This window comes from Desmodus rotundus, chromosome 5 (genome assembly GCF_022682495.2).
Source record: "Desmodus rotundus isolate HL8 chromosome 5, HLdesRot8A.1, whole genome shotgun sequence".
NCBI lineage: Eukaryota > Metazoa > Chordata > Mammalia > Chiroptera > Phyllostomidae > Desmodus > Desmodus rotundus.
Genome location: NC_071391.1, coordinates 85,200,922 through 85,227,160, shown reverse-complemented (window position 1 = coordinate 85,227,160; position 26,239 = coordinate 85,200,922).

Below are 26,239 nucleotides of genomic sequence, written 5' to 3'. Positions count from 1 at the left end.
ATAAGGGTGACTTGAACACGGGCAATGTGGTACTGTGACAATCAATTCTTTAACTGATCCGGCTACTAAGTGACTAACGGGCAGGAGGCATACACAGTGTGGAGATGCTGGACAAAGGGATGAATCACATCTCAAGCAGGAAGGAGCAGGATTATGAGAGATGTCATCATGCTACACAAAACAGTGCATGATTTAAACATTACACATTTTTTGTTTCTGGAATTTTCCATTGAGTATTTTCAGACCGCAGTTGACCTCTGGTGACTGAAACAACAGAAAGCAACACCGCAGAAAAGGTGGAACTGCTGTAGTAAACTGGAAGATTGGTCAAAAGAAATTACCCAGAACATAGCACAGATGGGGATGGAAATAAGAGATAGAAGGTAAGGGAAATGAAGTATATAATGGGAAAGTGTGGTATAAATGGGATTTTCCAAGGGGAAGACTTTTTAAAGATAATGGCTAAGAATTTTCTAGGAAAAAAAAAAAAGATGTGAATACCCAGATTAAGATGCCCAATGATTCCCAAGCTGCATAAACAACACAAAAGCTACACCTAGTACAGAACACCGAAGAGCTCCCCTCCCCTCTGGCAACTATCATTTTATTCTGTTTCTATGAGTTTGTTTCTGTTTCTTTTTGTTATTGTTCATTTTTTTGTTTTAGATTCTACATGTAAGTGAAATCATACAGTATTTGTCTTTTCTTTCCAACTTATTTCACTTAACATAATACTCTCTATGTCCATCTATGTTGTCACAAATGGCAAGATTTCATTCTTTTCACGACTAATAGTCCATTGTATATGTGTACCACATCTTCTTTACCCATCATCTATAGATGGGCACCTCAGTTGCTTCCCTATCTTGACTACTGTAAACAATGCTGCAATGAATATAGTAGAGCATACAACTTTTAGAATTATTGGTTTGGTTTATTCAGCTAAATACCCAAAGTGGAATTGTTCAGTTGTACAATAGTTCTATATTTTCATTTTCTTGAGGAATCTCCATACTGTTTTCGATAGTGACTGCACTAATTTACAATCCCATCAACAGAGCACAAAGTTTCCCTTTTCTCCATATCCTCACCAACTCCTGTTATTTGTTGTCATTTGGATAATAGCCATTCTGACAGGTGTAAGTCGAACCTCATAGTTTTGATTTGTATTTCCCTGATGAAATGTTGCATCTTTTAATGTGTCTGTTGGCTATCTGTATGTCTTCCGTGGAAATGTCTGTTTAGATCCTCTGCCCATTTTTTAATTGGATTGTTTGGTGGTTTTGCCACTGGGTTGTGAGTTATTCATGTATTTTGGATAGTGGTCTCTTATTGAATACCTCATTTGCAAGTATTTTCTCCCACTCAGTAGATTTTCATCTTGTTGATGGTTTCCTTTGCTGTGCAAAAATTTTTCAGTTTCATGTAATCCCATTCATTTACTTTTATTTTTGTTGCCTTTGCTCTAGGAGACATATCCTATATATATATATATATATATATATATATATATATATATATATATATATATATAAATTATAAATCCAAATATAATCCAAAAATATATATATAAATCATATATATATATATCATATATATATGATATATATATATAGCTAAGACCAATCAGAAGAGACCATCAGAGACCGTCAAAGACATTACTGCCTAAGTGTTTTTCTAGTTTTATGGTTTCATGTCTTATATTTAAGTCTAATCCATTTTGAGTTTATTCTTGTATATGGTGTAAGAAGGTTGTCTAATTATTTTTGCATGTATCTTTTGAGTTTTCCCAACACACCTTGTTGCAGACACTGTCGTTTCCCCATTATATATTCTTGTCACAAATTAACCATAATTGTAAGTTTATTTCTAGATCTCTAATCTATGTGTCTGTGTTTGTGCCATTAATATACTATTCTGGTTACCACAGCTTTGTAATATAAATTGAAATCAGGGAGCATGATACCTCCAACTTTGTTCTTCTTTCTCAAAATTTCTTGGCTATTTGGGGCCTTTTGTGGTTTCATAAAATTTTAGGATTATTTGCTCTCTGTGAAAATTGTCATTGGTATTTTGGTAAGTATGGCATTGAATCTACAGATTCCTCTGGGTTTTATGGACATTTAAAAAATATTAATTCTTCCAATCCTTGAGCACAGCATATCCTTTCATTTGTGTTTTCTGTTTTTCCCCTCAATGTCATAGCCATCAGAGTATTTTACCACTTTAGTTAAATTTATTCCTAGGTATTAGATTATTTTTGATGAAATTGTAAATGCAAGTGTTTATTTCTTTCTGCTAGTTCATATCTGTGTATAGAAATGCAACATATTTCTGAGTATATTAATTTTGTATTCTGCTACTTTATTACATTCATTTATTAGTCTAATAGTTTTTCTGGTGGAATCTTTAGGGTTTTCTATATATGTTATATCATCTTCAAATAGTGACAATTTTAATTCTTCCCTTCCATTTGGATACCTTTTATTTCTTTTTTCTGGTTTGATTGCTGTGTCTAGGACTTCCAATACTGTGTTGAGTAAGAGTGGTGAGGGCACTATCCTTGTCTTATTCCTGATCTTAGAGAGAAAGCTTTCAGCTTTGTACCACTGACTACAATGTTAGCTGTGGATTTGTCATATATGGTCTCCAGTATGTTAAAGTACATTCATTCTATATTCACTTCACTGAGAGTTTTTTTTTTATCAAAAGTAAATGTTGAATATTGTCCAAAGCCTTTTCTGTATCTATTGAGATGATATGATTTATTATTCATTTTGTTATACTATGTTGATTGATTTGCAAATATTGAAACATTCTTGCATCCCAACTGATCATAGTATTTTTAATGTATTGCTGAATTTAGCTTTCTAATATTATGTTGAGGATTTTTGCATCTATGTTCATCAGAGATATTGGCCTATAATTTTTTTGTAATATCTTTGTCTAATTTTGGTATCAGACTAACGCTGGCCTTGTAGAATGAGTTCGAAAGCTTTTTCTCCTCTTCAATTTTTTTTTAATAGTTTGAGAAGAATCAATATTAATTCTCCTTTGAAAGCTTGTTAGAATTCACCTGTAAAGCTGTCTGGTCCTGGACTTTTGTTTGTTCAAACTTTTTTTGATGACTGATTCATTTTGTTCTAGTAATAGGTCTGTTCAAATTTTCTGTTTCTCCTTGATTCAGTCTTGGAAGATTGTATGTTTCCAGAAATTTGTACTTTTCTTCTAGCTTATCCAATTTATTTGTATATAATTTTTCAGAATATTTTCTTACAATCCTTTGTGTTTCTGTGGTGTCACTTGTCACTCCTCTTTCATTTGTTTTCATTTATTTGGGCTCTCTCTCTTTTTTCCTTGATAAATCTGGCTAAAAGTTTATCTCTTTTGTTTATATTTTCAAAGAATCAGATATTATTTTCTCCGATTGGACTGGACAATTATTTGTGGTGGAGAGCTGTCCTGTACACTGCAGAGTGTTTAGCAGTATCCCTGGCCTCTACCTACTAGATGCCAGTAGCACAACTCCCAGTTGTAACAACCAAAAATGTACCAGATGTCCTCTAGAAAAGAATATCATCCCCAGCTGAGAGCCACTCATCTAAAAGAATATGATTTTGAAATATAGCATTCAGTGAGAAATAAAATTATTTTTAATGTTCTCACTAATACATTGAGATCATAAGTCCCTCCAAAAGCCATTATCTCCCAGGTCATTCCCTCTGGTCCTGAACTGCAGTACACTTCATTTGACAGATCTCTTGGCTTTCTCAGAGCTTTCTTGATCCATTAACCATGAAATAAATAAGGCACTTTCCTCCAGGGTCCCAACTACATACCTCCCTAAAACCTAAAGCACCATATTTGAACAAAACAACAGTGATCCAGAATCCAGTAGTTGTATAAATTGCAAACCATTCTAAGTATATCATAACTATAACAAAAGTTATATTCTCCCAAATTAAAATTAGGTCATTCAAAGATGACATGAGATTTGTGTTCTCATGCCTGATAAAATAATACTTTTGTTTCCCTTTTTAGAAGGTCTGTACATTGAAATAATGAAACACAGTGAGCCCAGTGAGGTCTCAGAGCGTAACTAATAAATCTGTCCTTCGCTGTGAGAGACGGTACTTAGGGCAATGGTTCCCACATTGACTGGATGTCTCAGATTCACCTGGAGAGGTTTTTGTTTAATAGAAAATTTCCAAGTTTTTCCACTAAAAATTGTATCTGAAATGAGGTCCAAAAATTTGTTCTTATTCTTTTTTTTAACTTCCCTCTATATTGGTAGGTCTGAGAACTAATACTTTAGAGGATGGACATCCTCACTCAGGATTATTGCCATTCTGCTTCAGTCTTGATATAGCCCTAACATAATGGTTTTCTGGGTCATAAGTTAGAGTTATTATTAAAGATGGCAGCACATTCCTACACAATCCATGAATCAAAGAGAATATCAAAACTCCAATTATATCCTGAGAAAAGACTCATGGAAACAATACTGCCTATTGATAATAGCTTGTTTGTAACTTCATACCTGAAAATCATTTTGGTTGGATATAAAATTCTTAGTTCACATTTGTTTTTTCAGTTATCTTAAATATGTTTTCCTCAATGGGGTGAGACTCTATGGCAGAAGGCAGAGGCAGAGAAAAATGAAAAGGCTGTTAAGGACTTTGTGGTGTTGCTATTTGACACTGCACTGCTCTCTTCTGACTTCTCACTTGAGGATTCCCAGTCCCACTCCAACCACATCTATCGTATGCCCAAGGTAGGCCCAGGCATTGATGAAGATGAAGTGACAGCAGAAGAACCCACTGCTGCTATTCCTGATGAGGTTCCATGCCCCGCTCTGTGAGGATGATGAGGATGCCTCTTGCATGGAAGAAATTAGGAATTTCTACCTGCAGACCTTGTGTCCTCTCCCCGAGAAACCCTGAGGGGCCCTAGCCAACCCGGTTTCCTCTGATACTTAGTAGCTTTTTTCTCTCCTGTCTTTACCTAAGGCAGGTTACAAGGGACTCAAGCCTTCCCTTCTCATATTTGACATTGGGTTTGGGTGTTGTTGTGTATTGTGTTTTTAATTTTGTTCTGAAATTAAAGTATGCAAAATAAAGAAGATGCAGTTTTATATTTTAAAAAATGTTTTCCTATTGTTTTTTGGAATAAAGAATGCTATAAAAAAACTGTAACTATAGAAACAGGGTAAAAGTCCAGAAATAGACCTACAAACTATAATCAAGTAATTTTTAACAAATGCACCAAGATAATTAAGTAGAAAGTGAATAGTTTTTTCTACAGATGGTATTGGAGCAACTGACTATCCAATGCAGGGGAAAATGAACCCCAACCTCTACTTCAATCCAAACTATAATGCTTCTAGAAGAAAATATACAATATATTTGCAATCTTCAGGTAAGTAAAGATTTCTTAAATGAAACACAAAAAGCAATGATTCTAAAAGAAAAAATATTATCCTCCATTAAAATTCAAATCTTCTATTCTTCAGAAAATGCTGTAAAAAAAAAGATACACCACAGACTAGAAGAAAATATTTACAACACATAAATTTGACAAAGAACATATACCCAGATGTATTTTTTAAAAACTCCTATAATCAAAGAACAAAATATAACCCAATTAAAAAATAGGTTAAAGGCTTGAGCAGAAACTTAACAAAAAAATGTTATGTGAATGGACAATAAGTATATGAAATAATGCTCAATATCATTCACCATCAAAGAAATACAAATCAAAACCACAATGAGATCCTACTTTATACCAAATATAATGATTATTCCAATTGTTCATATGGAACAGCTGAGGAAAAAATGGTAAGTAAGAATTAGGTTTTATTCACAGATATGGAAGTAATTTATAATGGCATTGGATAGTCTCGTGCATTTCCAAATGGAGTTTATAATGACACAACCACCAGAAAAACAGTTCAGAATTTCTTATAAAACTAAGCACATATCCACCCCTTGCATCAGCAATGCTACCAAAGTATTTACCCAAAAGAAACAAAAACATGTCCACAAAAAGACATTTACAAGAATGTCAAAGTAGTTTTATTCAAAATAGACAAAAACTGGAAATACCCCAAAAGCCCATCTACAGGAAATAGGATAAACAAATTGTGATACCGTGGAATTTTTTCAATTCAGAAGTATAAAACTCAACAAGTTTTTTAAAAAATGAATGGCTGGCCCTGGCTGGTGTGGTTCGGTGGACTCAGTGAAGGCCTGCAAAGCAAAGGGTCGCTAGCTCAATTCCCAGTCAGGGAGGACACATGCCTGGGCTGTAGGCCAGGTCCCCGGTGGGGGCTGTGTAAGGGGCAACCACACATTGATGTTTCTCTCCCTCTCTTTCTCCCTCCCTTCCCATCTAAAAATAAATAAAATCTTTTTAAAAAATGAACTGCTAATACAAGCCACAAGATGGATTAATCTAAAAAGCATTATGCTGAGGGGGAAAAGTCAGAAACAAAGGAGGATAGACTGTGTGATTTCATTTATATATATAAAGTTCAAAAATTGACAAAATGACTGTGATGATAGAAATTGTAACAGCAGTTGTCCAGAGAAGGAAGACTGATTGGAAAGGGTATAAGTGAATATTCATGGGAGTGGGAAGTTATGTATCTTGCCTAGTATGTTGTTTATACAAATTTGTCAGAGCACATCAAATTATATGATTAAGATACATGCATTTCACTGTATATACATTTTACTTCAGTAAAAAACAATCAGATTGTACACTTTAGATACTACATCTTGTTGTTTGTAAATAATACTCAATTTTTACGAAAGTTTAAAAGTACAGTAACAGAACAGTTTTTAAACCTATAAAAACAACAAAATCTACAAATCAATGTTAATACAATCAAGAAAACTATATTCAGAAAAAATCTGATAGCCTTAAGTATATGTATTTTTAAAAATAAAAAAATAAAACTAAATTTCAAAAAAGTGTAAAAAAAGAAAAAAGCCTCAGTGATGAAGACATAAATAATAACATAACATAGAAACTATTAGAAAATAAAAACAATTGATCTGATAAATCCTAGAATTAATTTCTTTGTACATATCAATAAAATGAAAAAAATATCTCACAGATTTAAACAACAGAAAATACTGATCATTAAAAATAAAAATTAGGCTTTATTCACAGATATGGGAGTAGTTTATAATGGCATAAAAATTTAAATGTACCACTCTCAGTTAAAAATTCTGAAAATAAGGATGAAACACATGATTTTCTAAAAACACATAAACTTCCAGAAATGACTTGAGAAAGTAGTCCATCTGGATACCAATAACTATGGTAGAAATGGAAATTTCTGCCTAGGGAATAATTCCAAATGCTATACCATTTCTAGATAATTTTACTAGTGAGTTCTAGCAGAGCTTTAAGGAAAGATAATTCACATGTAATTTAAACTGTTCCTGAGCATAGGATATGATGGCACACTTCCCAATTCATTTTCTCAAGCCAGCAACACTCTAATTCCAAAGTCTAACAAATAGAGCGCAAATAAAGGAAATCACAAACTAATCTCCCTATTAATATAAATAACACACTAATCCAATAGCATGTTAAATATACCAGTCAATTAATTAATCACTTCAATACCTCAGAAGATTAAAAAATAATTATTTCAATAAATTAAAAATAAAAATAATTAAAGTAAATGCAATATTTTTTTAAATGCAAAAACTTCCTGATAATAGGGGAAAACCTCCTTAATCTGTTAGAAAATAGTTATTGCATATAAACAACCAATATCATAGTTAATTATGAAATACTAGAGCCCATACCCATTAAATTCAGGAAGAAGAATGGTGAGATCATTTGATATTTAGCACTTTTCTGGAAGTTCTAGCAAATGCAATAGAAGACAAAGAATTTTTTTAACTGATAAATTTTAGAAACATGGGGACAAATTAATCTGTTTTCCAATGATGCTCTTCTAAAAGAAAATCTAAGTGAATCAAATGAAAACTCACTAGTAGGAAAACTCAGTAACGTGACTAGTTTAAAAACACAAACATCAAATTTTTTTTCTATATACCATCAGTAACCAGAAATTTAACAAGGAAAAATCCTCATTTTATACAACAACCACAATCATAAAATGCTTAGAAACATCTTATAGGAAATGTGAAAAGAACTGTATGATAAAAACTATCAAATGTTACTGAGGCCCAGAAAAGAAAACCTGTTTATTAAATGTTTGATAACATAAATATTAAGATAATCTTAATAGAAATATCAATGAAATGTTTAAGTTAATACAATAATTCCAAAGTTCATTTGAAAGAACAACTAACTTACAATTGGCAGGAATTACTTTAAAAGATGTGTATGTAATAAGACCCATGGACAGGGACAACAGGGTGGGGAATAACTGTGGGATTGGAGGGCAGGCTGCACAGAGGAGGACAAAGGGGAGGAAATTGGATATCTATAATAGAATAACAACAAAATATTTAATAAAAAAGTGAAAAGAGAATATTTTCCAAAAGAAGAAATTTATTAAATGATAATAAAGATGTGTAATAAAATATGTATAATATTTGTTTTATAAAACATTAAAAAGTACTGTAAAGATACACATAGTCAAATAATACTGTACTACAACAGGGATAGAAAGAATCAGAACTGATTATATTTAATCATTTCCTCTATGATAAAAATGCCATTTTAATTAAACAACCCTTGAATTCTGGCCAAGATGGACATGTAGGTAGATATACTTTCCTTGCAAAACCAGAAGGACGACAACAAACCAGGGTTCCAGTATGGGGAAATAAAGCCTCAAAACCACTGACTGAAAATACCTGTGGGGACTGTAGCAACAGGAGAAACTCTCAACCTCACAGGAGAGTTCACTGGAGAGACCCACAGGGTCCTAGAATGTACACAAACCCACACACCTGAGAATCAGTACCAGAAGGGCCCAATTTGCTTGTGGGTAGTGGCAGAAGTGACTGAAAGCTGGCTCTGAGCAAGCAGCATTATTCCCTCTGGGACCCCTCCCCTACACACAGTGCTACAACACAGCAACGTGAGTTGCCCCACCCTAGTGAATACCTAAGGCTCCTCCCCTACTACACAACTGGTGCGCAGAGACAAAAAAATATGGCCCCCAAAAAAGAACTGATCAAAGCTCCAGAAAAAATACAACTAAGCAACAAAGAGATAGCCAACTTATCAGATGCACAGTTCAAACACTAGTAATCAGGATGCTCACAGAAATGGCTGAGCATGGTCACAAAATAGAAGAAGCAGTGAAGGCTATGCAAAGTGAAATAAAGGAAAATGTACAGGGAACCAACAGTGAAGGGAAGGAAATCAGGACTCAAATCAACAGTGTGGACCAGAAGGAAGAAAGAAACATCCAACCAGAACAGAATGAAGAAACAAGAATTCAAAAAAATGAGGAGAGGCTTAGGAACTTCCGGGACGACTTTAAACATTCCAACATCCGAGTTATAGGGGTGCCAGAAGGAGAAGAGGAAGAGCAAGACATTGAAAACTCATTTGAACAAATAATGGAGAACTTCCCCAATCTAGCAAAGGAAATGGACTCCCAGGAAGTCCAGGAAGCTCAGAGAGTCCCAAAGAAGCTGGACCCAAGGAGGAACACACCAAGGCACATCATAATTACATTACCCAAGATTAAAGATAAGGAGAGAATCTTAAAAGCAGCAAGAGAAAAGGAGACAGTTACCTACAAAGGGGTTCCCATAAGACTGTCAGCTGATTTCTCAAAAGAGACCTTACAGGCAAGAAGGGGCTGGCAAGAAGTATTCCAAGTCATGAAAGGCAAGGACCTACATCCAAGTTACTCTATCCAGCAAAGCTATCATTTAGAATGGAAGGGCAGATAAAAGTGCTGCCCAGATAAGGTCAAGTTAAAGGAGTTGATCATCACCAAGCCCTTATTATATGAAATGTTAAAGGGACTTATCTAAGAAAAAGAAGATAAAAAATAGGAACAGTAAAAATGACAGCAAACTCACAGTTAGTAACGACCACACCTCAAACAAAAACAAAAGCAAACTAAGCAAACAACTAGAACAGGAACAGAACCACAGAAATGGAGATCACATGGAGGGTTATCAACAGGGGAGTGGGAGGGGGAGAGAGAGGGGAAAGGTACAGAGAATAAGTAGCATAAATGGTAGGTAGAAAATAGACAGGGGGAGGGTAAGAATAGTATAGGAAATGTAGAAGCCAAAGAACTTATATGTATGACCCATGGATATGAACTATGGGGGCGGGATGGAATGTGGGAGGGAGGGGGTGGGCAGGATGGAGTGGAGTGAAGGGGGGGGGAAATGGGACAACTGTAATAGCATAATCAATAAGTATATTTTTAAAAAAACCCATTCACATACCTATCCCAAAAAAGCATCTGTAGTGGCCACGTGCCCATCCCTGAAGCATTCACTTGGCCCTGAGGAACAGAGTTGTGTGTCCACAACCCATGTGGTGGGGAGGCAGGGCACCAGGCTTGACAGGTTGACATCCTGACACTTCACCTGGTAGAATAAGGGGAAACTGGTTCCCCACGAGGGACAGATTTGGCAGATATATATGGCTACTACATTAAACATTACCATAAGCAATAGCTTTGTGGGGGGTTTTGTCTTTTTACTGTTATGAAACTGGATTACTTAAGAAACATGTACTTCTGATAAGGGGCTAATATGGAGAATATGTACATAAAGAACTCAAATAATTCAACAGCAAAAAACAAACAACCTGATTAAAAAATGGACTTAGGACCTGAATAGGCATCTTTCCAAAGAAGACATGCACATGGCCAACAGACATATAAAAAGGTGCTCAACGTCACTAACCATCAGGGAAACACAAATTAATGAGATGTCCCATCATACCCGTTAGAATAACTATTATTAAAAAGAAAAATTAAGTATTGGTGAGCATGTAAAGAAAAGGAAGAACCTTGTGTACTGTTTTTTTAAAATATATTTTGTAGATTAAGCTATTATATTTGTCCCAATTTTTCCCCTTTACCCACATCCACCTGGTACCCCCATCCCTCCAGCAATACCCTCCTTAGTTCATGTCCATGGGTCATGCATATTTCTTTGGTTACTCCACTACCTATACCATTCTTAACATTCTCCTGTCTATCTGTACCTATTATTTTGTGCTTCTTAATCCCTGCACTTTTACCCAATTTTCCTCCTTCTCCCTCCCAACTGTTAACCATTCAAATGATCTCCATATCCATGATTCTATTCTTGTTCCACTTGTTTGCTTAGTCATTTGGATTCAATTATTAATAATTGTGGACTTATTGCCATTTTAATTTTCATCATTTTCATCTTCTCTTATATAATTCCTTTTAGCATTTATATAATAATGGTTGGCGATGATGAACTCCTTTAGTTTTACCTTTTCTGGGAAGCACTTTACCTGACCTTCCATTCTATATGATAGCTTTCCTGGATAGAGTAATTTAGGTTGTACATCCTTACTTTTCATCATTTTTAATTCTTCTTGCCAGTTCCTTCTAGCCTGCAAAGTTTCTTTTGAGAAACCAGCTGACAGTCTTATGGGAAATCCTTTGTAGGTAATTGTCTGCTTTTCTCCTCCTGCTTTTAAGATTTTCTCTTTATCTTTAACCTTTGGCATTTTAATTATGATGTGTCTTGGTGTGGTCCTGTTTGGGTCCAACTTGTTGGTGAGTCTCTGTGCTTCCTGGACTTGTATGTCTATTTCCTAAACCAAATTAAGGAAGTTTTCTTTCATTATTTTTTCAAATCAGTTTTTAATTTCTTGTTCTTCCTCTTCTCCTTCTGTCACCCCTATGATTCTGATGTTGGTACATTTAAAGATGTCCCAGAGGTTCCTAAGTCTCTCCTCATTTTTTTTTTTTAATTCTTTTTTCTTCCTGCTGTTCTGATTGAATGCTTTTTCCTTTCTTGTGTTCTAAATCATTGATTTGATTCTTGGCTTCATCTCCTCCATTCTTGGTCCCCTGTAGAATTTTATTTCATTTAATGCAAACTTCATTTATGCCAGGGTTTTTGTTTTGTTTTGTTTTTGTTTTTTAATGGCATTGAATCACCCAGTGAGTTCCTGGAGCAATCTGATAACTAGTGTTTTGAACTGTGCATCTGACAGATTGCTTATTTCCATTTCATTTAGTTCTTTTTCTAGAGTTTTGTTCTGTTCTTTCATTTGGGCCGTATTTCCGTCTCCTGACTTTGGCAGCTTCCCTGTGTGTTTCTGTATTAGGCAGAGCTGCTTTGACTCCCTGACTTAGCACACCTGTTAAGTTGTATGGGGCGGAGCCTTAGGTAATCACCAGGGTAGGGCAACCATGTTAACTGCTCTGTCGCTCGGTGTCGGGGAGGTCTCACAGAGGGGACAATTCCGCTGCATGGCCTCTAGTGTTTTACTCAGGAGTAAGCTGTCTCCTCACTCACACTTTACTTTCTCCCCATATGCCATTGGTGCCCTTCCAGCTGTTGCCCTGATGCTAAATCCTAGAGGGAGTGGATCTGCGTAAGTCCTAAGTCCATTGTCAGTCCTTTAAGAGGATGCAATTTCTTCCACCACCCCAATCCCCACTGATTTTTACAGCCAGAAGTTATGGGAACTTACCTACCCAGTGCTGGGCCTCTGGGTTGGGTGGTCGGGACTGGGGCTGGGATCCCTCACTCCCAAGGTATCCTTCCCAGTTTTTATCTGACGTGCATGGATGTGGGACCACTCATTCCCATCTCTGTGCCTCTCTCTGCCACTCCTAATCTCCATGGCCCCTCTGTGTCTCCGACCCCCTCCTACTGGTCTGGATGAATACTGCTTCTTTAAATCCTTGGTTCTTGGACTTCCACACAGCTTGGTTTTCTGACAATTCTGTGTAATATTTCTTTTGTAGTATAGCTATATTTTTTGCTATAGTTGTGCACAGAGGTGAGGCGTGTTTACCTACGCCTCCATTTTCCCCTTGTGCACTGTTGATGGAAATAGAAATTGCTGCAACTACTTTGGAATACAATATAGAGGTTCCTCAAAAACACACAAAAAACTAGAACTACCATATGATCCAGCAATTCCACTCCTGGGTATTTATCTGAATAAAAGAAAAACACTAATTTGAGGGAATATATGCACTCCCATGGCTGTCGCAGCATTGTTTAAAATAGCCAAGACAGGGAAACAACCTAAGAGTCCACCAGTGGATGAATGGGTAAGAGAGTGGATGAATGGATAATGCATGTACATGTGCCCATGCACGCACAATGTGATATTATTCAGCCATAAAAATAATGAAATTGCACCATTTGTGACAACATAAATGGACCTTGAGTGTATTATGCCAAGACAGCTAAACATGCATGAAAGCACGTATAGACGAAGAAAAAAATGGGCTCTGATAATAATGACTGTGGTAATTAATTACTGGCTTTTAGGAGAATTTAATCTTCAAAATCGAAGTAATTTTTTGGAGGCTAATAACAAGCTCTTCTCCTGTCCCCAGTGAAATCAAATGAATAGAAATAAGCTTTGGACTACATTCAAAAAGTTTTTGATCATAAGTAGTGTAAGGGTAAATACAAATCTTTTTTAAAAAGTTGAATTTTTCTCTAGTGTAAAAAGGGAAATAGATCCCATACACACCTTGTCTGTATTTCCTTTAGAAAACTTGTAAATTCTTTCTCTGTCTTTTTGAAATATATGTAAATATTTTTAAAAGCTACATAAGCCTGTTGTCAGCTTCACAACCCAGTAATGTCTTTCTCAAAGACCTAGGAACCATCTAGGTCTTTGAGAAAGACATTACTGGCCATCTCTAAAGCATAAACATCAAGGAAGACAGCACCCCTCTCCCCCGTCTCTGTGAGAGTTTAACTTGTGCATCTGGCTCCAATCAGCCTGTCATACATATTTGAAAAATTTTACTCTTCTTCTAGATCATTGCAATTAGCAAACACAGATGGTCACCCCAATTACCAAGTGAATCTAGGATGAAATATGTGAGACAAATGGTGCTGTCACATCCTCTTACCTGACAACTAGTTATCTTTTATCTTGACAACATGGATGTAATAGATTGTATCTGCCCGGTTATATTAAAAGGTACGATTTCTTTCTGTCTTGACATTCTTTTTGGCTGATTTCCTGTGATGCACATCACATTCTGGTTAAATGCTTATTCAATAATAAAGCTGTTTTGTCTTCTATGTTTATGGAGGAGTTTTCTGGGTTGGCAGGAGATTTTGTTTTCAATTTTATTTCTCCAGCAATACCTATCACCAGCCAAACTGACTAAATGAAAGGTAGTGAATTCATATCTGCAAAGTTGTTTACCAGTGGTGAGAGGAGGGTGAGGCTGCTAGCTCATTTTATCTGGGCCCTTGCTCTGGGAGGGCCCAGCACAGCTGTGTGGGGGCAAGAGGGCCATTCCCTGAAAAACCACTCTTCCACTTTTAGGTTACTTCAGCCCTGAACTCCTGTCTCCCCTGACTCCTCCCTCCTGGTGTCAGCATATCTTTAAAAATTCTGGCATATTAGCAATAAACAACTTGGGCAGGACATACTCAGACCCAGAGATGGGGCATGTACGCAGCCTGAGGAAGTCAGTGAAGGTGAATTTATAAACATAAATGAGGAAAGCACTTGTGATGAAAAGGATGAGATGTACCAGAGGAAGTAATACCCAGCCAAGACTTCACATTAAGTGAACTCTTGGAGATACTGCACAGCACTGGAAGAGGAAAGAATAAAATGTTGGAAAATGACCCAAACACAGAAAGGAGTTATGACAAACAGAGAAGATGCTTGGTCCATGGCATATGTTTTGTGACAAGAAGGCAAGCACTGTCCAAACTAATCTTTCTAAGTTTTTAATAATGAAGGAAAATACTTTAATTTCCAAGTTTCTGATGTTTTAAATTATAGTGTACTATAAATGAACATTAGTTTTACTATTTTTTCATTTCCCAATACATTAATAGCCAATAGTAAGAGCTAAGTGTAGAATGTTTTGACAAAAAAATTTAAAGGTCACAGAACACTCAGAATCTTTCCTATTGATTTTTAAGATTGCTTTGCATGGTTTTACCTGGCACAGTCTTGCACAATCAGGCAAAACAAGGGCTGTCTATATCTCTTATTCCTCATTAACAAGTTAATAGAAATGTCTGACACAGTGTTTTCTCAATAAATGTCACCTGTTATTTAAAACACATTATGTACTGTTTTTCACCTTAAATACAAAGAAATTCTTTGTATTTAATTACATACAAAGAATTTTGTATGTAATGTATTTAATTCTTTAGAAATTCTCTTTCTAAAGTCTCTAGTTTCTACTCCTACTTCTCTGCTGCCATTCTCTTTTAAAACCATTCCAGTCAGATATTTGTTCACAACCTTCCACCAAAACTGCTCTCATCCGAGTAACTAATCTCACAGAACTACAACAAATAATCCAAAAATTTATATGGAACCACAAAAAACCCTGAATAGCCTCAGCAATATTGAGAAAAAAAGAACACAGTTGAAGGTATAATACTACCTTGTATAAAACTATACTACAAGGCCATAATAACCAAATCAGCATGGTGCTGGTATAAAAACAGACACACAGATCAATAGAACAGAACAGAGAGCCCAGAAATAAACCCACCTCTCTATGATCAATTAATATTTGACAAAGGAGGCAAGAACATACAATGGGGTAAAGACAATCTATTCAATAAATATTGATGGGAAAATTGGAAAGATACATGTAAAAAAATGAAACTAGACCATCTTTATTACACCATACACAAGAATAAACTCAAAAGATTAAAGACTTAAATGTAAGATTCAATACCATAAAAATCCTAGAAGAAAACATAGTAAAATCTCTGACATCTCATTTAGCAATATTTTTTTCTGATATAACTCCTTGGACAAGGGAAACAAAAGAAAAAATAAACAAATGAGACATCAAACTAAAAAGTTTTTGCAGAGCAAAGGAAACCATCAACAAAATGAAGAGACAATCTACTAAATGGGAGAACATATTCACCAGTGATACACCTGATAAGGGGTTAAAATCCAGAATTTATAAAGAATCATACACTCAACACCAAAAAAACCCCACACAATCCAATTAAAAATGGGCAGAGGACCTGAACACACATTTCTCCAAAGAGGACATACAGATGGCCAATAGACATGTGAAAAAATGCTCAACATCACTAATCATCAGAGAGATGCAAATTAAATCCACAATGAGCTACCACCTCACACCCCTCAGAATGGCTGTCATCAATAAATCCATAAATGCCAAGTGTTGGCAAGGATGTGAAGAAAAGGGAAAACCTGCGTTTTGTTGGTGGGAATGCAGATTAGTGTAGCCACTGTGGAAAACAATATGGAATTTCTTCCGAAAATGAAAAATGGATCTATCTTAAGAGCCAGTGATTTCATTTCTAGAGATTTAGCAAAAGAAACACAAAACACTAATTTAAAAGAATTTATGCACCCCTTACATCCATTGCAGCATTATGTATAATAGCCAAGTCATGGAAGCAACCCAAGTGCCCAACAATAGACAAGTGGCTAAAAAAGCTATGGTACATATGAAGTCTGTCCGGAAAGTATCCAGCCAAGTACTATGAAAAATATAGATCCAGACATTTACTGAAGAAGGTACAAGAAACATTGTACATAGGACAATGATGCTTTAGTTCCCTTCAAAGTAAGCGTCTTGGGACATTTATATAGTTCTCCCAGTGTCTCTTCCACTGTTCCAAACACTCTGCAAAATGCATTGTTAGATTAGCCATCAGATGCCCTGTCATATTTTCCTGAATCTCATCAATGATCTGAAATCTCTTCCCTTTCAAAGGTGATATTAGTTTTAGGAAAAGCCAGAAGTTGTAGGGCACCAAATCTGGGCTGTCAGGGGGCTGAGTCACCTGGGTGATTTGATGTTTCACCAAAAACTCTGCATGAGACATTGTGCATGAGCAGGTGCATTGTCATGATGAAGCTGCCAGTCACCAGTTGCCCATAGCTGCGGCCTTCTGAATCATCTGAATAGTTTCCATGGAGGAATGTTCAAGCTTAATGCAAAATTTGATGCAGATGCATTGCTCCCCTCTCTCAGTCATTTTGATAGTGATGGCCATACAGTACACATGCTCCCTCAGCAGCGTCTATGCCCCCACTGACTAGTACAGTGAAGTCATCATTGTTCACTCATGGACATTCCAGTCTACTCTCCCTGGCTACCAGGTTACATCAATGTTGTGCAAACCATTCCTGTATATTAATAGTGGCTGGACTTTTCCCATATATCTCATATATATAATGGAATATTAGTCAGTTATTTAAAAAATATGAAATCTTACCATTTGCAACAGCATGGAAGGACCCAGAGAGAATTATGCTAAGTGAAATAAGTCAAAGACAGGTACCATATGATTTTACGGATATGTAGAACTTGAACAAACAAATTTGAAAGAGACTCACAGACACAGAGAAAAAACTGATGGTTGCCAGAGGGGAAGTAGGTTGGGGACTGTGTTTTCAAAAGATGGCAGGGGGTCTGGGGACTGAGTGAAAAAGGTGAAGAAATTAAGAAGTACTAATTGGTAGTTACAGAATAGTCACGAAATGTAAAGTACAGCATAGAGAATATAGTCAAAAATATTGTAATAACTATGCATGGTGTTAAATGGGTACTTGATTTATTGGGGTGATCACTTAGAAAGTTATGTAATGGTCAATTACTGGGTTATATATACATCAGAAACTAATATAAGATTGTATGTCAACTCTAATTAAAAAATAAAATATTTTTTAAGTCACTAATCACTGCTGAATGGTTAAGTCCAATGATAGCTGTAAATCTTAATACATTTGGCAGCAGCATTTAATTCAATTCATCACAAATGACTTGGCTTCTAAACATCACACTGTCCTGGTTTCCACTTATCCTCCAGGCCAATCCCTTTCAGTTTCCTACGCTAGTTACTCCTCTGTCTTTCTGACATCCAAATGTTAGAGGATCCCAGTGCGAAGGTTTTTATTTCTATTTTTATAACATTTTATATAACTCATAAAACACTGCTTGTATAAAAATCCACACAAAGTTGCCAGAGAGCGTACAATTTCCAAAAATGTCCTGGGTTTTTGTTACATTCAGTTTTGTAAGGATGCACTCAAATCAATGGTAAAATGTACACATTATGTGGTATTCCATTACCTTTGGTAAAAGTATGCTCATTATTTTGTCTCCTCACAGTATTAACTCTGATATCCATTTTGTGCAGGGTCTGCTATCACTAGGATGTCAGAAAAAAACAGTAAGGCTGGATCTACCAAAGGCAAATGTTTGCAAATGGTGGCAGCAACCCCTTAACCCCTCCCCCACTTCACGTCATCTATCTACACAGACAGGGAGAAAGCCCAATGACCTTCAATCAGGGGTCTTGAAACTCTCCCCTCTCATTCAGGCAACATTTGGGGGAAAAGGTGGAAACTGAGGCCATCTCTACAGAAACCTGAGTGGCTATACTGTGTGGTATGGTCAGGTCAGTGACTCTTCTATTTAAACAGCTAATCCATTCATCACTACGTAGATCCCATCGGTAGGTTGATGTGATACCCCTCCCCTCAACTTAAAGAAAAGAAGGTTCAATGCTGATGCTGACTGGGAGGGGAACATAAACGCCTATGACACAAGACACGACTTTATTCCCAGGGCAAACTTTTTAGGTGTCTTCTCAACCCCCTCTCTACCTGCCTCTCTCTCACTTCATCATTATCTCTCACACACAAAAAACCTGTATCAAAACCATTGATATTCTGCCAATCTGGTACTGTCTAGTCATTAAAATTATCCACATTTTAGAGAAAAGGAAACTGAGCCACAGAGAAGTTATGTACTTGTCCAAAGTCAGATGATTTATTAGTGACAGAATTAGATGTATAGAAAGGTGGGCTACCTTTAGAGTTTTGAAATGGCAAATTTCCTCAATTCTGGCCAAGGTTCCAAAGAAATTGAGATATTAAGTATGTTTCTGATAAATACAAAAAACAAATGATCGCTAATAGTTTCTTCCAAGTAGATAATCCAGTATGTAAATGTACACCCAGATGCAAAACATAGCTTTTTAACCCAAAATAGTCTGTAATGGAATTATGTATTTGCTTTTATAATCTTGAGCTTGTATATGTAATTTTTTAATTGGGGTACTTATGAAAATAAAATTAAAAAATTTAATCCTGGCCAGGTAGACCAGTTTGTTAGAGCATTGTCCCAATACACCAAGGTTTCAGGTTTGATCTCCAGCAAGAGCACATACAAGAATTAACCAATGAATGCACAAATAAAGGGAACAACAAATTGACGTTTCTCTCTCTCAAATCAGTAAGTAAAAAAAAATTTTCAAAGAATAAACTCAAAATTGACTAAGGACTTAAACATTAGACTCAAAACTATAAAAATCCCAGAAAAAAAAAAAACACAGGCAGTAAAATCTTAGAAATTTCTTGCAGCAATATTTTTTCTGATATATCTCCTCAGGCGAGGGAAACAAAAGATAAAATGAACAAATGGGACTACATCAAACTAAAAAGTTTTTGCACAACAAAGGAAACCATCAACAAAATAAAAAGACAACTCACTGAATGGGAGAACATATTTGCCAATGATATATCTGATAAGGGGCTAATATCCAATACAACTTGCTGTGGCCAATGTGGCTAGTTGGTTGAAGCATCATCCCGTAACTGAAAGGTTGCTGGTTTGATTCCTGGTCGATGCACATGCCCAGATTGTAGGCTTGATCCCCCGTTGGGGTGCATGCAAAAGGCAGACGATTGGTGTTTCTCTCTCACATCCACGTTTCTCTCTCTCTCTCCCCCTTCTGTTCTCTCTTGAATGAGAATAAAATAAACCTTTAGCAGAACAACAAAAAGAACTTATACAACTCAACACCAAAAACATCCAATTAAAAAATGGGCAAAGGGCTTGAATATAGATGGCCAATAGACATATGAAAAGATGCTGAATGTCACTCATCATCAGAGAAATGCAAATTAAAACCTCAATGAGATATCACCTCACACCCGTAAGAATGGCTATCATCAATAAATCAACACATAAATGTTGGCTCAGATGTAGAGAAAAAGGAACCCTCATGTACTGTTGGCGGGAATGCAGAATGGTGCAACTACTGTGGAAAACAGTATGGAGTTACCTCAGAAAATTAAAAATGGAACTACCTTATGACCTAGCAATTGCACTTCTGGGAATATATCCAAAGAAACTTAAAACATTTATTCATAAGAATATAAGCACCCCTATGTTCATTGCAGTGTTATTTATAATTGCCAAGATATGGAAACCACCCAAGTGTCCATCAGTAGATGAGTGGATAAAACAACTATGGGACATTTCTACAATGGGATACTACTTAGCCATAAAAAAGAAGGAAATCTTACCCTTTGTGACAGCAAGGATGGACCTGGAAAGTATTATGCTAACGTAAAATAAGCCAGTGAGAGAAAGACAAATACCATATGATTTCACTTATATGTAGAATCTAATGAATAAAATAAACTAATATACAAAATAGAAACAGACTCATAGATACAGAGAACAAACTGTCAGATGTCAGAGGGGAGGAGTTTGGGGCACTGGGTGAAAAAGGTGAAGGAATTAAGCAAAAAAAAAAAAAAACCCAAACCTTATAAACAGACAACAGTATGGTGATCACTAGTGGGAAAAGGGGGTGGGGGAGGTAGAAGAGGGTAAAGAGGGATCAATGGTGATGGACAGCAACATGACTTTGGATAGTGAGCACACAATATAATATATAGATGATGTAATTGTACACCTGAAACCTATATAATTTTATTAACCAATGTCGCCCCAATAAATTCAATTAAAAAACAATAAATAAAGTTGGAGTACTTTTACTGTTTTAATTTTTTCAATTCAAAATGAATCATAACATTTTATTCATTACAATAAAGTACTCTAATTAAGATTAAAATTTCAATTTTTTGGAAACCTTGAGGACTAGAAGTAAGCAAATTTGCCATTTTAAAACTGCAAGCAGTTTTTCTACTTCTCTAAAAATAAAGGATTGAATTGACTGTAGGGAAGGAAAAATAATTTTTCCTTCATCTTTCTAGTTTCTGGCTGAGACTTCCTGTATTAAAAACCAGATTAATGGAAGATAAAAAGAAATTTAATTATATATGTATGAGACCCTCACAAAGATATGGGAATTAAAAGGCAGCCAAGCAATTATGTATCATCCTGAGCTATAGAAAGGGGTAGGAGGTTGGAGCTTCAAACTGGGAAAAGGTAAATCACAGGAAGGTGACAAGAAGAAATGTACAGTAAATGAAGTTTTCCCTGACTTATAGATAAGTCTTTTCGCATGAAAAAGTAATCTCTGGTAATAGGTCTCTTCCCAGTACCAGGCCCTTACTAAGGTAAATTTCCCTTCTTAAATTTCTACTCTGTTTTCAGAGCTTCTCCTTTGCCTGAAGTTTCTCAAATAATTAGCTCAGAATAATCTTTATGCCAAAGAGGCATATTTGGGGGCATCTCATTTGCTACCATTCATTATCTTTAACACACTGATTGTTTGGACAAAACCACTCTTTAGTTTTGCAAAGAGGCAAATATCCAGTTTGTCAAAGAAAATACTGACAAAATGCAAAGTTAATATCACTTAGCAAGGAGGCAAGAAAACTGGATATACTTGATCTAATCTAATCTGATTTAATCACTGTGCAAAGACTGACTTCAGGAAAGTGGTATTTTAGGAGATTCTCAAAAAAATCCTGACAATCTTCATCATCTAATATTTCTTTTCTGAGAGAGATGAAATTAGCAGATTATGATTATTATCTACCAGTCTTCAGTGTATGTCTCTTTTCCAAATAATATTCTACACCTAAGGATGAGGAAAATAGTACCTTAAAACCACTAACACAAGGAGAATTTCAATTGCCACAAGAGGAGAGGGGGAGCCAGCAAAAGACTGTGAGTCAATCCTCACTCCTTCTTACCTTGTCTGCAAGCTCAGGTCAGATTTCTTCTTCTCCAGGCGCTGAGACGAGCTGTTCAGGAGACCAAGTCTAGCTCTGCAGAAACCTCATCTTCCAGGCCAAGGACCCTCAGTGGATGTTTTTTTAAAAAAATATTTTTGAGTTTGGGGGAGTCCATCAGGTCTGCAAGAACAAAAACTGCTCTTCAGGAAAAGAAAACGATCCAGTCTTGACAACAAATTCACCATGTCCAGTGTACAATCGAAAATTCCTAAACTTGCAAAGAAACAAAAAAATAGCATCCATGTGGAAATAATTCAGTTGACAGAAACAGATGGCTCAGTTACTGGATTTAAAATACAAAGTTATGTCAACAAGTATAAGGTATTGTTGAAAAATCTGGACTTAATGGTTGAAGAGACAAGGGAATCTCTTTAAAATGACCTAAAGGAAATTCTAGGAGTAAAAAGTACAATACCTGAAAATAAAAAATCCAGTTAACTCCAGTACCATAAAAGAGAGGCAACATATAAAAGATGCAGCCTCAATAAAAATAAGAATAGTAGAGAAAATAGGAGAAAACTATGTTGTGGATACTAAAAGTCTGACCTAGAACACAAACGAAATAATTAAACTGAGTGGCATATTAGACAAAGCTAAAGAGTACAATACTAACCAAGGTTAAGGAATTGTCCAAATGAATCACAAAATCACAAAGTTGTGGAAAGTGTGGAAGAAGCTATAGGTAATATAGATGACACAGGCAGAAATTGCAACATCCATACAGAAGTTACAGGAATGGCCAAGAACATGGAAAGGATGTACTAGTCAAGAAGTGAGACAGGAAAACGTCCCTCAGAACTTCAAGAATAAAGAGAAAATTCTATAAGTCTCCCAAGAAGATGGAGCGATATTCACATTGGCAGCAGACTTTGCATCAGTAACACTGGACCTTAGTAAGCAATGGAGTAATGTCTTCAACATTCTGAGGGAAAATGATTTTTAACCTAAATTTTTATGCTAAGTTAAACTAGTATTTAAATGTGATGGTGAAATCAGGACTTTTTCAGATATGCAGAGCCTCAGCAAATTTACCAGTCAAAATCTGTTATGAAAGAATTACTGAAAGTTGTACTTCCAGAAAATTTTAAAAAAGAAATGAGGAAGAATATATGGGATTCAAAAAAAAGTGTATAAAACTCTAATAGCCTCACAGCATGGAGTTGGAGGAGCAACAAGTGGTGGCTTGAGGTTTCTATTTATTAAAGAAGTAAAGGTTGCTGAGACAGAGGAGCTTAAAAATCTTAAGAGATTCACAAGGGAGAGGCTTCAGAGTAAAAGGAAAAAAAGCCCTCAAAGAGGAAGAGGCTCAGAGCTAGAGGAGGAGGAAAAAGAGGCTTCAGAGTTGGAGGAAGGAGACCTCAGAACCAGAGGAAGAGGGAAAAGAGACATCAGGGCTGGAAGGAGAAAGAGCCTCAGGCCTGGAGGAGGGAGAAGGTGCTTCAGTATATGTAAGGAACAGCACTCAACCTTTCTGTGTTAATATAAACCATGGAGTTGAAATATCCAGGCATGACTTGGAAAATATTTTGATTAATGTGGTAGAAGATTCTGAGCAGGAGGTGGAAGGCTCAGAGTGAGAATTGGGAGTGTTCTTAATGTGGAAGGAAAGGACTCTGAAGTAGAAAAATCAAAGACTATCTCCCAGATTGAGGAAAAAGAGGCCTCACATGGACTAAAACAAATTGCCTATAGTGATTTGGCTTCAGATTCTGAGAAGATGAAACATGAGCTAACAGCTTTATGTTATGAAACAGATTTAATACAAGAAACAGCAGAAAACTTTAGAAGAAATGTAATTTCTTCAGAGATATAAGAAGAGATTAGAAATATTAAAAATTATCATATGGAAATAAAAAATTACCAGTCTTGGAAGCAAACACCTCAATAATTACTCTGAGTGGCAGAACAGACATGCTTGAACAACCTACAATATCGAATTGAAGAATTCTCTAACAACACAGTGCAAATGGTCAAATAGATAATAATTAAAAGAATAGCATAGGGAACATAAATGGTAATTGGAAAAATAAAATAATTTTTAAAAAAGAATAAGAGTCATAGTAGATCCAACATCCATTTAATAGGAATTCCAGAAAAAGATAATAAAGAGAATGGAGCAGAGGATATGATTAAGGAAATAACTGAAGAAAACCTGCAGAACTAAAGAAAGATTCAAGTCTTGAGATTGTCAGTGCCTATCAAGTACCCAGTAAAACTGATGAAAAGAGACTCAGTCCTAAACACATCTTGGTGAAATTCAGGAATTGCAATGATAAAGAAAAACTCATAAATGCTTCCAGAGAAATAAAAAGAAATAACCTGCAGGGGGGTAAGAATTAGATTGGCAGAAGGCTTATCACCCGACACTCTGGGTGCTAGAAGTCAACAGGGCAATATCATAAGGGTTCTGCAGGCAAAAAGCTTTAAATCCAGCCTATTTGGCATTTGATTTTGAGGGTAAAACAAAAATATTTTTTGATATCAAAGAATTCAGAATGTTTATTTTTTGCATACCCGGTTTGAAAGAATTATTAGAGGATATAATTTAGCGATCCAGGGTGAGTATAAACACATATAATATATATTTTCTTCCTCCACCAAAAACCAACAAGGAAAACTGGGAAATAAAATGCCACATTGTTATCCAAGGAGATGGACAGCTGAAGTATACAAGGGGTTGAGGAGAAAGAAAGATTTACAAATATTACCTATATGGTAGTAAAGTTAAAGGATGTATTAAAATTTTAATGCTAACTTGAGAAGGAGAAAATTTTCAATGTAACCAAAGACAGGAAAGGGGGAGGGAGGAAGGAGTAATAGAAAAGTCTAGAAGTTAAAGAGATAAAAATGCAAAAGTTGAACTGATTTTTATCATTTATCATAATGTGAATCTTGAATCTTTGTATTAAACATTTTTCCTTTGGGAAAAAAATGCTAATTCAAAAACCTCCTCGAAAACCGTACTGGAGCCTTGGCTGGTGTGGCTCAGTGGATTGAGCACCAGCCTGTGAACTGAGGGGTCACTGGTTCGATTCCCAGCCAGGGCATATACCTGGGTTGAGGGCCAGGTCCCAGTTGGGGGCGTGTGAGAGACAATGGATGGATATATCTCTCACGCATTGATGTTTCTCTCCTTTTCTTTCTGCCTCCCTCTCTCTAAAAATAAATAAAATCTTTTTTAAAAAAGAAAAGAAAACTGCACTGGAGTTTTAGTTACAAAACAGATTAAAAAAAAAAAGTTTCCCATCATTTTCTAAACAAGTAAACAATTATGACAGAATTACACTATGGAGCCATTATGTCCATCCTGGGAATACAAAGTCCTTACATTCTGTCTTTGAAACAGTGGCCTGCCTTTTGAAATTTTCTGCCAGTAAATTCCTCTGTACAGTAGTTCCCTTCATCTGCAGAGGATACGTTCCAATACCCTCAATGGATGTCTGAAACCATGGACAGTACAAAACCCTACATATACACTGTTTTTTCCTACACACATGATAAAGTTTAGTTTATAAGTTAGGCACATAAGAGATTAACAACAAAGAAAACATAGACAGCAAAATCTTGGATATTTCTCAGCAATATTTTTTCTGACATTATATCCTCAGGGAAAGGAAACAAAAAAAAATAAACAAATGGGACCACATCAAACTAAAAAGTTTTTGCAAAGCAGAGGAAACCATCAACAAAATCTACTAAATGGGAGAACATATTCTCCAATAAAACATCTGGTAAGAAAAAAAAAAAAATCTGGTAAGAAAAAAAATATCTGGATTCCCGGTCAAGAAGGAGGCGTAGGTAGATACACTGTGCCTCCTTGCACAACCAAAAGAAGGACAACAACAATTTAAAAACAAAAAACAACCAGAGCTGATAGAAAACCAAACTGTATGGAAGTCCAACAACCAAGGAGATAAAGAAGACACATTCATCTAGACCAGTAAGAGGGGCAGAGACAGGCAGCCAGGCTGAAAGGACTTGTGGCAAGCCAGTAGCTGGATGACCCAGTGAGGCAGCAGATTGTGGAACGGGATGGCAAGGCAGCAGCTGCTGGACCCCAAGACAGACCACAACCCAGGGTTCCACTGCGGGGAAATAAAGCCTCAAACCACTTATT